Source organism: Manis pentadactyla, chromosome 15 (assembly GCF_030020395.1).
Source record: "Manis pentadactyla isolate mManPen7 chromosome 15, mManPen7.hap1, whole genome shotgun sequence".
NCBI classification, from domain to species: Eukaryota; Metazoa; Chordata; class Mammalia; order Pholidota; family Manidae; genus Manis; species Manis pentadactyla.
This window is the reverse complement of record NC_080033.1, coordinates 19,874,428-19,889,050: the sequence shown is the minus strand read 5'-3', so window position 1 is coordinate 19,889,050 and position 14,623 is coordinate 19,874,428. Positions and strand designations below refer to the sequence as shown.

The 14,623-nt window shown below is 42.1% G+C and overlaps 1 long non-coding RNA gene across 1 annotated transcript; it reads right to left on the bottom strand.

Annotated features, from left to right (window-relative positions):
• Positions 1–10,299: 10,299 nt before the first annotated feature.
• Positions 10,300–13,420, bottom strand: LOC118934001 (uncharacterized). The gene is made up of 3 exons (XR_005033304.2): positions 13,225–13,420; positions 10,900–10,965; positions 10,300–10,601 (listed from the first exon to the last, which is right to left on the bottom strand). It is a non-coding gene; the product is annotated as an uncharacterized LOC118934001 (long non-coding RNA).
• Positions 13,421–14,623: the final 1,203 nt, after the last annotated feature.

Genomic DNA, 14,623 nt, shown 5'->3' with positions numbered 1-14,623 from the left:
GAGAAGGGGGTAAGCTGCCTGTGCCAGGTGTCGACGGCACAGGGTAGCTAGCACAGATAAACAGGAACTGCGTGCCATGCACACGAGTACTGGGCAACGTGACACTGCAGAGCGCTCAGTGACAGGACGGGCCAAAGATGAGGCTGGAGCGGGAGACACAGATCTTGTCATGAGGAACCTGGGACTGGGGACATAGGACCTAAGTTCTGTGGGATCGATGAGTGGAGGGAGTATCAGGGAGATGGGCATGAGGGTCACCCCAACTATTCTCCACCCAGATCATTCTGTTATTGTATAAAATACTGGAGTTCCCTGTGGGGAAACAATAACAAAAACACCATTTTTCAGCTAAAACAGAAAACAGTTGATACATTTATAAGGAGAAGAGGAATCTCATTTATAATTGTGATAAAAATAACCAAGGCCCTGAACATTTTTCTAGAAAAAACGAATACACTCAGGATTCATAAGGAAGGCCTGCAGATGTCTTACTGACCTCTACCACTACCCGAGAAGGATCATTGTATTTAGTATAAACAGGGCAGAAAAGTCAAGAGCCTCCACCTGCTTCAGCTTTAAGAACGAGCTGCAGCCCCACCAGCACCTGGCGACCAGCCACCTGGCGGGTGACGCGGCTGCTGGAGAGCCAGAAACCAGCAGCTCTGTCATTAAGTTTGTGGGGAATATTTCTTAAAAGAAAGAACAGGGCTGGGCAGAGGTCAGGGAATGGTGGATGGGGAGTTACTGCCTGATGGGTATAGCCTTTCAGTTTGGGATGACAGAAAAGTTCTGGATTTGGACGGTGGTGGTGACTGCACAGCAATGTCAGGGTTCTTCCTGACACTGCACAGTATTTTATGGTGGGCATACTGTACCACAGTGAGAGAGAGAGAACATGACACAGGCAAAACTGAAAATAGTATCTTTCCTAGTAAATCCAGCTAGGAGACTCACACAGCAGGCCCCCCTTATCCACAATTTTGCTTTCCACTGTCTCAGTGAACCCCAGTCTACTGAGGTCTGGAGGCCAATGATGCACCTTCAGATGCGTCATCAGAAGGCCAACTGTAACCTGATGCTACACAACGATGCCCACATCATTCACTTCACTTCATCTTGTCACATAAGTATGTTGTTGCTCTCACATCATCACAGAAGGGTGCATCCAGCAAAGTAAGATATTTTGAGAGACCATATTCACATAAATTTGATTACAGTATAGTTATAATTGTCTTTATTATTAGTTACTGTTGTTAATCTCTTACTGTGCCTGATTTATAAACTAAACTTTATCATAGGTGTATGTACAGGAACATACCTAGCCTTTATAGGGTGCAGTACAATCTGGGGATCAGACATGTGCTGGGGGTCTTAGAACATATCCCCTGGGGCTAGGGGGGCGATTCTCTACTGCCTTCTATGATGCACAGACCGAAACTGAATTTCTCAAGAAACATTTTGAAGAGAAGCATCAACTGGAACCTGCCAAAGGCTGTATGTCCCAACGGCCTGTATTATGCAATTAGGAACAAGTGTTCTAAAACAGCAGAGCACATTCCCCTTAAAGAAGACCAACTGAGGTTCTTCACATGATTTAGTTCATAACTCTTCCCAGTCTAGAAAAGTGATACTGGTGTTATTATCATTATTATTACGGTAGCTGTTTTGTATTTAGTAGGAGTTCTCAGTGAGCCAGCTGATATTCTTTCTTCCCGTCCTGCAGATGGCAGGAACATAGACAGCAGTTCTGTGCATCGCCTTGGAAAGTAAGCCACAGGGTCACATGAGAAGCAGTGCCCAGGGCCGTGGCGCTCAGCAGGAGAGGTTGTACTTGGCTGATCCAGAGGGCCTGGCAATGCCCCCTGCTTCCATTTGGGATCCTCACCACCAATAGGGCTCCTACTTAGTAGACTGAGCATTTCCTCCCAACAGCAGATAGTTATTTTTGCACAAAATATCCAGGTGGAAGCAATAAAATTACAGTTGAGGTTAAACCACAGAGATAAGAAATTCAATCTCAGGACCCCAATTAATTGGCTATTCTTTTCAAGAGTCTCAAATGTTCCCCACATACAAAACAGTTAAAACTGTGCATAGCCCTAAATTCCATGCCTATAATCTTGGCAGAGTTTTAACTTACAGGTTACAAATAACCTCAAGAAATGGTAATTTCATGGTAACTATTCATTGTTCAATTACTTGAGACTGCATTATAATCATTAAGTCATTAAGGGTGTTATGAGATCTAAAAACCAGAAGTCACCAGGGTGTTACCCATTTAGTCATTTGGCAACACACTGACATCAGATGGAATGACAGTATTTTGAACTAAAGCAAATCTAAACACTTCAAATGAAAGGTAGGTGTACATATGCCAAGCTGATAATAGATGCTTATTAGAAAGGTTGATACCGAATAAATGATTAAATGAGGTAAACAAAACCCCAGGATAGAGATGAGTAGCAGAGACTCCCCCTCAAAGCAGAGACACCAAAAAGAGCCCTTAGACCACAAGAAAGACAATACATTAGCCCAGTGGCTCTCAATTCTAGTTGTGCATTAAAAGCATCTGGAAATTTCTAGAAACCAACATTGCCCAGCCCTACACCAGATCAAGCAAAACCAAATCTGGAGAAGGGCCCAGAATATATAGTTTCTCAAAGCTATCCAAATGATTTCTAAAAACAGTGACTAGTAGCAATAAGAAATCCTACACAGTCAGTCCCCTGCAGCAAGTCTTGGTACAGCTCTGGAGGTCCCTGCCACCTGGCAGAGAAAGTGACCCTTCCATATGGCTTTTGGCCCACAGCCTCTCACAGTGCTCTTTCCTCTGTGCTCACATGGCAACCGTCTAATTCATTACATCCGACAGATCATAGCAGAAGGTAATACGGTCTTGGGCCAAATTAGATGCAGACACGGCAATCTATGAGGATGGAAAGCTCACCAAGCCAATGCATTTCAAAGTTAAATGCTTCTCTTACTTATTGGGGAGAAGTAAAATTGTTACCTATAAATCTGGCCAACTGCAATTAAAGTGCTCTCTGAGACTAAAAAATAATAACTAAATAATCTTAAAGTCTTGGCTATAGTCAAAGGAACCTATGTCTCAGAACAATGCTTTGGATGTGTTATAGCACCTCAGAGGTGTTTTTTAAATGTTCATTTGATGTTAAAAATCAGTTTCTGCACCTCTAGAAAAATAGTACTTGGGTATTTTGCAGTTACAACAACATTTTTAATTGAATGAAACACACTAGTCCCCTTGCCCATATCATTCATTTACTGTAATGATGAAATGTATTACTATAAAAAGAACAAAAATTCATTTTAAAGGCAATTGACACATTAGACTTGGCCCAAGAGCCTGGTTTATAAGGCAGTAAGAAAGACAGGCCTGAAGCCACACCTCACATGAAAAGTCCCCTGATCCAAAGGGATAGGATGGCACAGAGGCCATGGCAATGGGCAAATGGGCACTCGGCTACAGTCCAGGGGGACATTAGCCATCCGGATTTTCAGTGTTTGATGAAATACTTCCAAGAGGCATTTGTAGGGGTTATTCGAGAGGAAAGGGGAGATTCCACAGTTAAATAAATTGGGAAAATACTGGGTAAAGCAAAGTAATACAAATGCTAATGTTCAAGAGGAAAGACTGGTTAGGGGGCCATGAAACTTCTTCAATCACTCTACTCTTCTTCCATAGAGCTGACCTTGGGGTTCCACTGATTACACACTTTGGGAAATGTGACTAACTGGTTAAACAAGTATCAGCGACACGAAGCTCAGGCAAAGGCAAAGCCAGAGAGAATTCCACCCCACCCAGTGGCCCTTGTTCGCTCTAACAGTCACAGGAGAGGAAAGGGGGGGAAGGGGGATGTGAGAATGAATCTATAGCAAAGTCAGGCTACCCAGAGGGGAATATCACTTACTTGGTAAAACACAGCATAAGGATGAAGAAGAGAAAGAACAACATATAAATAAACTCCCCTAGACTCTGGTATACAGGACTCTGCCACCTACCTTGTAATGAACGGCAATTGCAATCATCAAAACTTAAGTTACACAGCAGTTGAAACTTACCAAAGTACTCCCATAGGCCTTAGTTTGTTCCAACCTCACCTGTAACCTGGTGGGGTGTCATCATAAGTATTTTATTCTCATTTCACATTTGAGAAAAACTGAAGCTGTAAGTGGTTTATACAACCTAGGCGAGTTAGAGGTAGAACCCAAGCCATGAGAGGCCCCAGCTCCTCTGTGAGGCCCTCAGTGCCCACGCTCCTTACAAACCTCACAATAAAGGCTCTCTACTTGGACTATGTACTATGTTAAGAGTAAATACTGTCGATTCTCCCCCAAGGTTTGTAAAACACAGTTATTTAAAAGCCACTCTCACCCCACTTAAGTTCCCGAATACTACAACCAATTCTTATTTCCTCCTAATAATCTAACTTTTCTTTACAAATTATTGAGACGTTGGCATTTTTTAAGCAGTAAAAACCAAACTACATTGCCCAAACGGCAATTACATCAAGTGCTATATAAGATATATCAACAATGGGATTCATAGGAATAATGCAATTCTGAGCATACAGAAATACCAAGAAATCAAAGATAGAAGGTGAAGCACAAAAATCTGTGTGTTTCTGACTTTATCTTCCATGAACGTTTCTTTCAGACCATAAAATCTACAAAAATATGACCCTAGAAAGAACTAGTAAGCCAGGCTCCCACTGGCAGTTGTGCTGGGGAAGAAGAAAAGGTCACTGGAGGCCTGCTAGGTGCCAGGGGCTGGGCCGAGGGCTTCCACACACGTCGCACTTCCGTTTTCACACCAGCTCTACCCTGTACTGTTACCGACAGAGGAAGGAATCCTGACCCGGGGAATAAGCGGGCCATCTTCAAACAGCTAGGCCGACAGCCAGACCGAGAGGGGAGCAGACAGGAATCTCCCTCTGTCCCGCTCTAACGTCATTTTTACTACATTACGTTGCACTTATGAAAATGTTAAATTACACTCCAAGACGCAAATGCCAAGGCCTGTAAGCTTTTCCCAAATCCCCCTTCCAGTCCATTCACACCCCCACTCTGCCTGAGCAGCATTCATTTCTCCATATTCTACACTTCCCCTGTCTCTGTCTGCAGACCAGTTTTAAGAGTTTTGCTATTTTGTCTTATTCTTACAGAAGTGGTTCTCAGCTGGGGACAATTTTGCTTCCCAAGAGGCACTTGGCACCGTCAGGAGAGACTGAATCGTCATGACTTCGGATGCTACTGGCCCCTCACAGGCAGTGGCCGGGGAAACTGCACAACACCCTGTAACATCCAGGGGAGCCTCCCACAGCAAAGGCCTACCTGACCCTAGATGTCAACAGGGCCAAGGCTGAAAAAGCCCTGCCTTGAAGTGATAATGTGATTTAATAAATGTGCATTCGTTTCCTGCCCTATAAAATCATGAGGAGTAACTAAGACAATATATATGAAAATCTTTAGCACACAGCAAGCACTGAGTCCTAATTAGGTCATCTGGTTGCACAATTGCACACTTGTGTAGAGTAGGAGCCACCCTGGTGGGCTCTGCATTCTCCCACACAAAGCACAGAGCCTTTATTTTTCCACTGGCAGTCAATGAATGTGAAATAATGTGTTCTTTATACTGCAAATTCTTGATTTTTAAAATGCCACTATTATCCTATTATCTAAGAAACACAGACTCCTATACCCCTTACCAAACAAGAAGTGAATAGTATAAATCATGATTCATTAGAACAGACCACGAAAAGCTACAATGTATCTTGAGTATGTCACCCAATCACCTCCATATCAAGACTATTAATACATTTATTATTAAAATGCTTTGTCTTACTTTAACAGAAGATACTGAGATCACAATATACAGACTTGAGACAATCTCATATAACAGGTTCAGATTCTCCTATCAGATCAGTTCTGACCATATCGATTCTCAGGTCTTGAGTTGAATTATTCAGGAGCACCCTTAAACTGCACTCACAAATACATCAAATTAGACATCAAAAGTCAAATCTCTTAATGAGTATGTCAAAACTGCTTGACATAACATCTCAGGTGATGATCTTTATGTCTTTTACTTTTCTCAGTTTATGTGAGTTGGAGTCAGCATGGAAATACTAAGTAAATGATTACAAAAAGCACTAGAACTAGCCTTTACTCATAGTGGCCCTACAACAGGATACTCTGCTATCGTTTCCGCTGCACTTCAGAAGGAGCGGCCCCCAAACCCTGAACTTCAGAATGAACCCACACATTTATTAAAGGTGCAGATTCCTGGACCCCACCCCAGATGTACTGAATCAAACTTTCAGGCACTGGGCCTGGAAATCTATTTTATAGAGCTTTTACATTTTTAATAGTACTTAAAATTTTTTTCATAGTTTAACTATACCTTTTTAATAGCTTCCCAAATACTCATTTTGTACAGTGAAGTTTGAGAGCCTCTTCCAGGAGACTAAACCCCCCCAAAGTCAATTTGCCTCAGTTTGTGAATATCCAGCATGGGTCTTGCTTCTACAAACTATCAATGATTCCTTTAATATAAAATCCACATCCACCTCCCATCATAAAAAATAGCTAGAGCATTTTGCTGATGACTTTTGCGCAAATAGGCATTTCTAAGTAAGCAGCCTGACATTTTACGGGAAACACTGAAAAAACTGAGACTGAATATGAAAGAATTATTAAAGAAAACAAAGTTCAATCATGGGCCCCGCAATGGTCAATACCTACTATGTGCCAAACTGGGAATACAGTAATGGCTAGTCCCCATTCTTATTTTTCTCTTATTTGTGCATTTGAATTATTTAATATATACATAAACAAAGAAGTAAGATGATTTCAGGTCATAGAGAAGACTTGAGGACAACGAAGCAGGTTGGTGTGATGGAGAAGGTCTGTGGGTGAAGGAGGCAGAGGCAGTGGCTGACTGTGAGATGTAAGGACAAAAGCGGTTTCCTTGAGGAGCGACCATCTGAGCTGAGACTTGAAGCAGAGGGAAGCCATCAGGACAGGGTGGGGGGAATGTGTTCTAGAGACAGAATTGTTGCCACAAAGACCCTGAGGTGAGAACAAAGTTCTCATTAAATAGGTATTAAATCAGAAATCCAATAATCTACACAAGATGTTTTATGAAGTAGGAAACTATTTAAAAGTATAAAGCATTATTTTTAGCACTCTACCGGCACTAGAAGAGTTTCGGGACAGAAGCTGGGATAATGAAGGCCTCAGGTCTATGTCATCTGTGGAATTAATTAAGCAACTGAGGCTACTTTGCCTGGAGAACAGAGGACATAAGTATGTGTTTGGGGGAAGGAGGGAGAAGTCGCCTTCAAATACCTGAAGGACTATGTTCTTGCAGAAAAAAATTATTTTTCTTAAAAGCTCTGAGGATATAGAACCATCTTGGAATGGTAAATATTTTAGGAAGGTAGAATTATGGAACAATATGACAATGAATATTCAAAAAGTTGTAGGGAAATGAACTGACTGGGAGACAATGCATTCCACACAACCACAGGTGACTGAGGATGGGCTGAGCAGACAGCTGGCAGAGGAAAGATTGGACCAGATGACGTACACAGACTTTTGCAACCCTCTGAAAACACGCACACACGCAGGCATGCACAGGAGCACGCACACACTCATAGAGCTCTCACAGGCACAACAGTCACCAACATGGCCTCTTTACTTCACGCTTTACAACCTTAAGGAAACCTTTCAAGAGAAGCCTGGGAGATACCAAGGAATCCACCAATTCCCAATTCACATTGTCACCCTGGAATGAAGTATGTCTCCATGTCTATAGTAACCAATACAAGCTTCAAAGGGCAAATTAAGAAACAGGATAGACTAATATTCATTCATGGAATCTATGGCTAAGATTTCGTGGTGTTTCAGCAGTAAACATTAAACATACATTAAGGTGATTACCCTATTAGAGCAAAAGCGTGTCTGCTTCCATTAGATGCCCATAGGTGGCACACCAGTAAACAGCCAGAAGCTTTCACAGGTATGTGGCCTTTTGTTGATTTGTTTTTGAATGGGAGCCATGGGCCCAGGAAGATGGTTTCCTCATCAAAAGTCCTGTCAAAAAATCACTACTCTTTATTATTTATATATTCTGTCCAGTAAATACAGTAAAAACAGATACTGAATTGCCACTTGACCACCTGGGACAAAAATGCTAAAGGAAAACAAATCTAGCCCTCCAAGGACAGACAGACCAAGCTAGACTTGGAAGTAAGGCAAGAAGAAACTTTGAGAAGCTAAACATTACTAAATGACCTTTATATAAAATGTTTATATTTCCACATCCAAATGTATATAGCTTATATGCAGATACTGTGTAAGAAATATTCTCCTGAGATCCACATATTTTTTTGGTTTATTGTCTTATTATGTTTCTTAAAAACCACTTGTAGATACAATTATATTATGACTTTCTTAGGATAGCTTATAAAAAAGTCATGATGAATCTTTCCATATAATAAAGACAATGGCTATATAATTGTTCCTACATTTTATGAAATCAAGGGATACCAAAAATGGACTTACAATAAAATAAAAGGTTTAATATTTAATATAAAGAAAGTACATGTCACAGAATTTTGTATAAAAATTTCTTTGTAGGGCTATAAAATTTCTATTTATGTCTAAAGTATTTTAGAAATATACCTATTCCATGAAAGTTAAATATAACCTACAATGTGCATAATCACTTTCTACAGATTTATTTAGGTTCTTTAATTTTCCTTCAGATTTACATATATTTTAGTTCAGCTTTTGCTATTTTATTAAGCTTTAATCCTTCAGAACTCAGGTAACAGCAGGACTGAATCAGTGGCTCAGGAAACCCAGGTGTCTCTGTTCATGAGCAAGAACCACCGAATACTACCTAGGCTGCTTAGAAACTGAACTCTTCACTGAGCAGGGAGTTTTAATTCTTTAGATAAAGCACACAAGTCCCCAAAGAATTTCTAACTACACTTCTGCTTGACTAATGCACAGAAAAGTTGTCATGCCACAAAACGGTACATAGGGCTGAGAAAAGAGAACAAGCCCCAACTCCGGTGTGTTCACCATAAACATTATTTGCAGTCTCCCTTCAGCCTGAGAACTACCAAAATTTTGTATCAACCACTAAGAAAGCGGCACCCTTTCAAATAATAATGTTAACAATTGGTAAATATTTTTCCTCTCTAAAAAGATTGGGAGACCTTGTTTTCTTTTCTTCAGGTAACAGAGAATTAGGGTTAATTCTGGTTTTTCCTCCTTAATATTCTCATCCTTAACTGAATCTCCTCAGTATCTTCTCCAAGTGTACAGTCCACCTCTGAGATTAGTGCACAAAGCTGTCAGTCATCTCCCAAATAAGTATTCTATAGGTGAGAGGCGCACGACCAACGGAATGGCTCTAAGAAACGACACCATAAACCAAGAGCTTGCTACAAAGTTGCTCCTCCATATCGACAAATCAGAAGTAATTTTCTCCCTAAATCAGAACCTAAGTCATTAGCTCACATTAATTCACAAGTTCAATCCAATTTCTCAAAATGCAATAACACAATCTTTCAACCTAATTATCTGCATTGGAGGTATTTAAAGGCATTTGCTGAGACACATTTCTTTCTCATGTCAGACAGGATCAATGTCAAGTGAACAGCTTGTGTAGACTACATTCTGTCTAATTATAGGGGGTTGACATTTTAGGAATAAATTGCTTCTCACAAGGAAGAAATTTTCCCCTGGAGTGGACACCAAAGTATACCTCCTGGTAAATAAAGGTTTAAACATGTACCTGTTTATAATTGTGCTTTAAAAACTAAATTCTCAAGAACACTGGGTGTGTACATGAGTGCACACACATACACACACTTGACATTCTGTAGAACTGGAAATATTACTACCTGGATGATAATAATTTTATTACTATCTATAATTGCAGATATTATGTACAATAATTTTAATCACCTAATAGAAATTTAGGGCTCACAGGAGGATTTTTAAAAAATAGAACAAGAGAGAGAATTTCTAATGGAACTGCTATCACAGAGCACAACCACTGAGGAAAACGATGGATATTTCCCAAGAAATAATCATGAGGAAACTGTTTTGAAGGTATTTATATTACAATAGATCATTCACTAAACGCCCCTGAGTTTTAGTCCAAAAAACAGTTCATTTCCATTTCCTTTTGATAATCAGAAGGAGAATCAACCCACACTTCCAAATCACCATTTTTTTTTAGGCCATTTACTAGGGGAAAATATCTTTTAAAAGCATTTTTCAGGTGAATCTGTAAGCAAAAACTAGTAAAAGGGCAGGAAGGACGTCTTACTACTCGGCTCAGTCCTCTCTTAAGGCTAGTTTGGTTTCCTCCCTTCCAAAAGCATCACTGCCACTAGGTCTCTGCTCAGTCAGGCAGCCAGTCTCCTCCTGGCACTGCTCACTGAACCCACTGAGCTCGCACTCCAGGACGGTACCAAAGCTCCTTTTTCCACTGTGATGACTTTAATAGCTTAGATTTCTCAAGTAAATGGCATCTTCTGCTCCTTTGAAAACCAGTTCTGGCAGTGATGAAAAGTGAAGGAAAGGAAACACTTTAAAGAGCTTCAAACATGCAACATCAGAGTTCACTGTCAGATATCAACATGATAATGTAATGAAGGAAAATACCCAAACCCCAGAATCCAGGTTAGGAAATGGAACTACATATATATTTAAAAAGATGAAGTTAACTAACAAGCACATTATTTCATTTTAAATCTGTTATGGGACATATATGAGCAAGAATAGACAGCCCCACTATTCAACACTTATGAAACGAAACCATGCATAAGCCATGTTCAAACTCAATCAACTTACCTTAGAAACTTGTCCATATGTTCCATTTCCAACAAGTTTCACCAACTCAAAGATCCCTGAAGGGTCCTGAAAGAAAATAAACAAACAATAAAAAATTCAAAACAATATGTCAGGCAGTCTTAATCAAAAGCAAATAAATAAGAACTTAGGTTTGGGAGCTCTCACGTGTTAGTATTAATTAATATTAAATTTTAATTCAGTTGCAGCCATGAAATTAGTCAAAATCCATTTTGTTTCTACTTTACATGTATATGAAATGTGCTTAAATCAGACAAAAGGAGACATGACTTCCACTGAAACAGTGAGAAAGAATTAACACATTTTTCACTTTCAAATGGAAGTACACTTTTTTTGCAGGTACATCAGGATAAAGGGAAAGACTCATCATCCTGGGGGGTTCTGGTTCTTCAGATCTTTCTCTTTGAAATTTCTCAGCTGCTCATCAGTTTAAAAAGCAGTATTCCTGTATTGTGGGGCAAGGTAGTTAACCGTTTCCAAGAGAAAAATGGGATCAAAATAACTTCCCTTTAAAATCTGCTTTTACACAGGGCCTGCAGTTCCTCTGTACCTGTAGAGCACCTGCAGGATTTAAAATATAACCTAAATTGGAGAATTATGCAGGTTCTTACCACCAAAGAGGTGTCTGCTAACCCTCAGAGTCAGCTACATGTGACAGTGGTCAATAAATGGCCAGTAATTGCTGTGATTAGTACTGAATTACTATCCCAGAACATGGAAAAGAAAAATCAAAGCCTATAAAATTCAACTCAGAGGCAGAAATTGACTTTGACCTCTTCTGATTCCTAACTGGACAGAAATGTATTTCTTACGGGCCTAAATCAAGAATCACAAACTTAAGACACCCACATAGGCCAGGAAAGTAAAGTAAAAGAGTGAAGTGGGCCAGCTGGGGCCTGCGACAAACTGAAGATGTCATGTCTCCTTTGGGGAGGGTCACCCAGCTGGAACCAGTTGTCCTCAAACTATGAGCACAGTATCACCAGGTCTAAAGACTTTTTTCAAGAAAAAGTGAACATTTTGTTAATGTGAGATCTCCTAATATTTAAATGTTAAGTACTAATTCACTTTTAAAAAATACTCGAAGGAACAAATTAAAAAGACTGCAACCTCTGTCCTAAAAAGAATTTACTATCTCTAGTCAACACTTTTATGAGTATTATGGAGGAGAAGGGGGGGCAGTCTAAGCTCAGGAGTCAGACAGACCTGGTTGACCACTAGCTTTGCGTTGATTGGCTGTGTGATTCTACAAGGCCCTGGGAGAGCAACTTAGTCTCTGAGCAGATAAAAGGTCTGCCTAGCAGAGCTCTGATGAGTAGTGAGGGCCCAGCACCATACCTTACACATAGTCAGCAACCCAGTAACATATAATGTAATCATTTTAGTGGGAGGAATTTCAAATTTCACGCATAAATTTAAAGGGAGAATGGCTGCTTCAGGGCTACTTATCACAGGGAAGGAGACAAATGAGTTTGGTGTGACAGGTGAGAGCTCTTTAAAGTTAAGGTTGTTAGTAAATCGGGCCCAAGAAGAGCCCTTTGCTATGTGCTTTCCAAGACGCCACACAGAAAGCAAAACAAAAACAGAAAACCAACAGCTGAAGCACTGAAGTCACTGAGAAAGACTGGAATCAGCATCATCCACTGTCACACAGCCGCGGGCAGGAAACCTCACTCCACACTCGGGGACCCGCAGGCCTAAAGGCCCGAAGTTCCGGCTCTGCCCTGCCTGGCCTGGCCCGGGAGCGTGAATGACGTCCAACACGGAACCCTGGGAACAGGAGAGCGCGGAGCTGTCAACCAAGCTAGAAGTCACCGCCCCCTGGGAGGCATCGGGACAGGAACGAAACATTGTGTCTGTTAAACTACTAGGCTATTAGAGCAGCAGGTTTTATTACAAACACAGTCAGAAAGAAATGTGGAAAAGGGTAAAAAATTTTAAAAGCCCACAAACGGTGGCAGTTGCTGTTTTTTCCAAGCTGTGTTTCCCAGTAGTTTGTGTGCTCGGTGGTATTTCTGCTACAAGTTTTGAGAGAGGTTCTACATTTGCTTGAAGCATCTCAATTGTATTTTCAACCTTAATTTCTCTTGACTAAAAAAAATTTATATATAAACAGAAGACATGAGAGGCAGGATGGTGACTGCTAGCTTTAAGGAGCCCAGGCGACATCTGAGGGGTGGCGGGGAGGGGCAGGGCAGGACCAGCTTCTGCACCCAGGGGTGTGAGGGGGAGGGGCAGAGCAGGACTGGCTTCTGCACCCAGAGGGCATCCCCCCTCACGGACCCCTCCCTCAGCTCTGGGCTTTACCGGGCGGTCTCAGGAGGAGCTGGGCAGCGGGCTTCCAGGAACTTTCCGCTCCGTGGATGGTCCGCATGGGCACAGGAACCAAGGAGGCCCAGGGCCCAGGCTTCCGTTCCAGCCGCTGGGAAAGAGGCACTTGCCGCGGGACGCATCCCAGGGGCTCCGAAGCAACGTTCGGCGGGACTGGAGTTTGACGACCTGCCCTGGGTAGGCAACCATACTGCAAACGCTCATTGAATTAGGGCGCTTCCCCAAGAAACAGACTCTGAGCATCGCTGAGATTTACACAGAAGCAGTTTATGGACGGGGCGGGGAGGAGCCTGGGAATCCACATGGCGGAGGCTGGGAGTGATGGAGGGACTGGACCGAGGTGAAGAGTTCAGCAGCGGGGCAGTCGAGCAAAAGCTCCAGCTTATCACACAGGAGCTCTGGAGCTGGGTGACTCTCTAACATTATCCTACCTGGGGGCATGGGGGCCCCTGCACCCCACGTTCACTGACTAGTCATCGCACAAATGGGATCAGAATGTAGAAGCATTCTACACTATGACAATCCCCGTCCCTGACCCTGAGTTCATGATCTTGAAGAAATGACTTCAGCCAAGCGTAATTTTCAGGTGATGAGTATTTCTAGCTGCCTACACTCCCAGCAGGGGGACAATGAGGGCCTCAGTAATGGAGAGGGGATCTGAGTGACACACCAGAGCATCCTTTACGAGCACCATGGCTAGAAATGAGTACCAGTTTGGAACTGGAAAAGAAGGCTATAGCAGCTGCCTTCTACAGTCAGCTGACAGTAATAAAACAAAATGGCATGACTGGAGTCCGGGATTAGGAGCGGGCTGTCTGAGAATGTAGAAAGTAGAAAGCAGAGGTACTGCCAGGGACACCTGAACTTAGCACTGCTCCCAACTTCCCTCTCCCCTACCCTCAACCCAAATCCCTGGAGAGCTGGATGTCTGTGAATATCCCCTTACAAACCCATGCACGACATTGTTAGTTACACGCTTGTGAAGCGATGGAGCTTGAACATGTTAAGCATTCAGGGTTTGCTCCACCCTTGCAGGACTTCACCAAAAGGAGGAGGGTCACCCACGGTCCCTTCTCAGTCCTGTCCCAGTCGTCCCTCTGAGGCATTTACACTGCTGAGCACCATTACTTGCTGAAATACACCCTCCCCTTTGTCTTCATCACATCGCTCAGTCTCTCACAGAGATTCTGTTCCTTCTACCCGTGTCCTAAAGGTGGGCTGACCACAAGGGTCCATCCTCATGCTGCTCACTAAGTACTAATGCTTTTATCCCCAAATGCCCACCATCTCCACCTATTCCACTCCTTTCATGCAACAGGCTTCACTATCTCTTGCTGGGACTATTTACTTACCATCACTTCTTCTGAACTTTCTA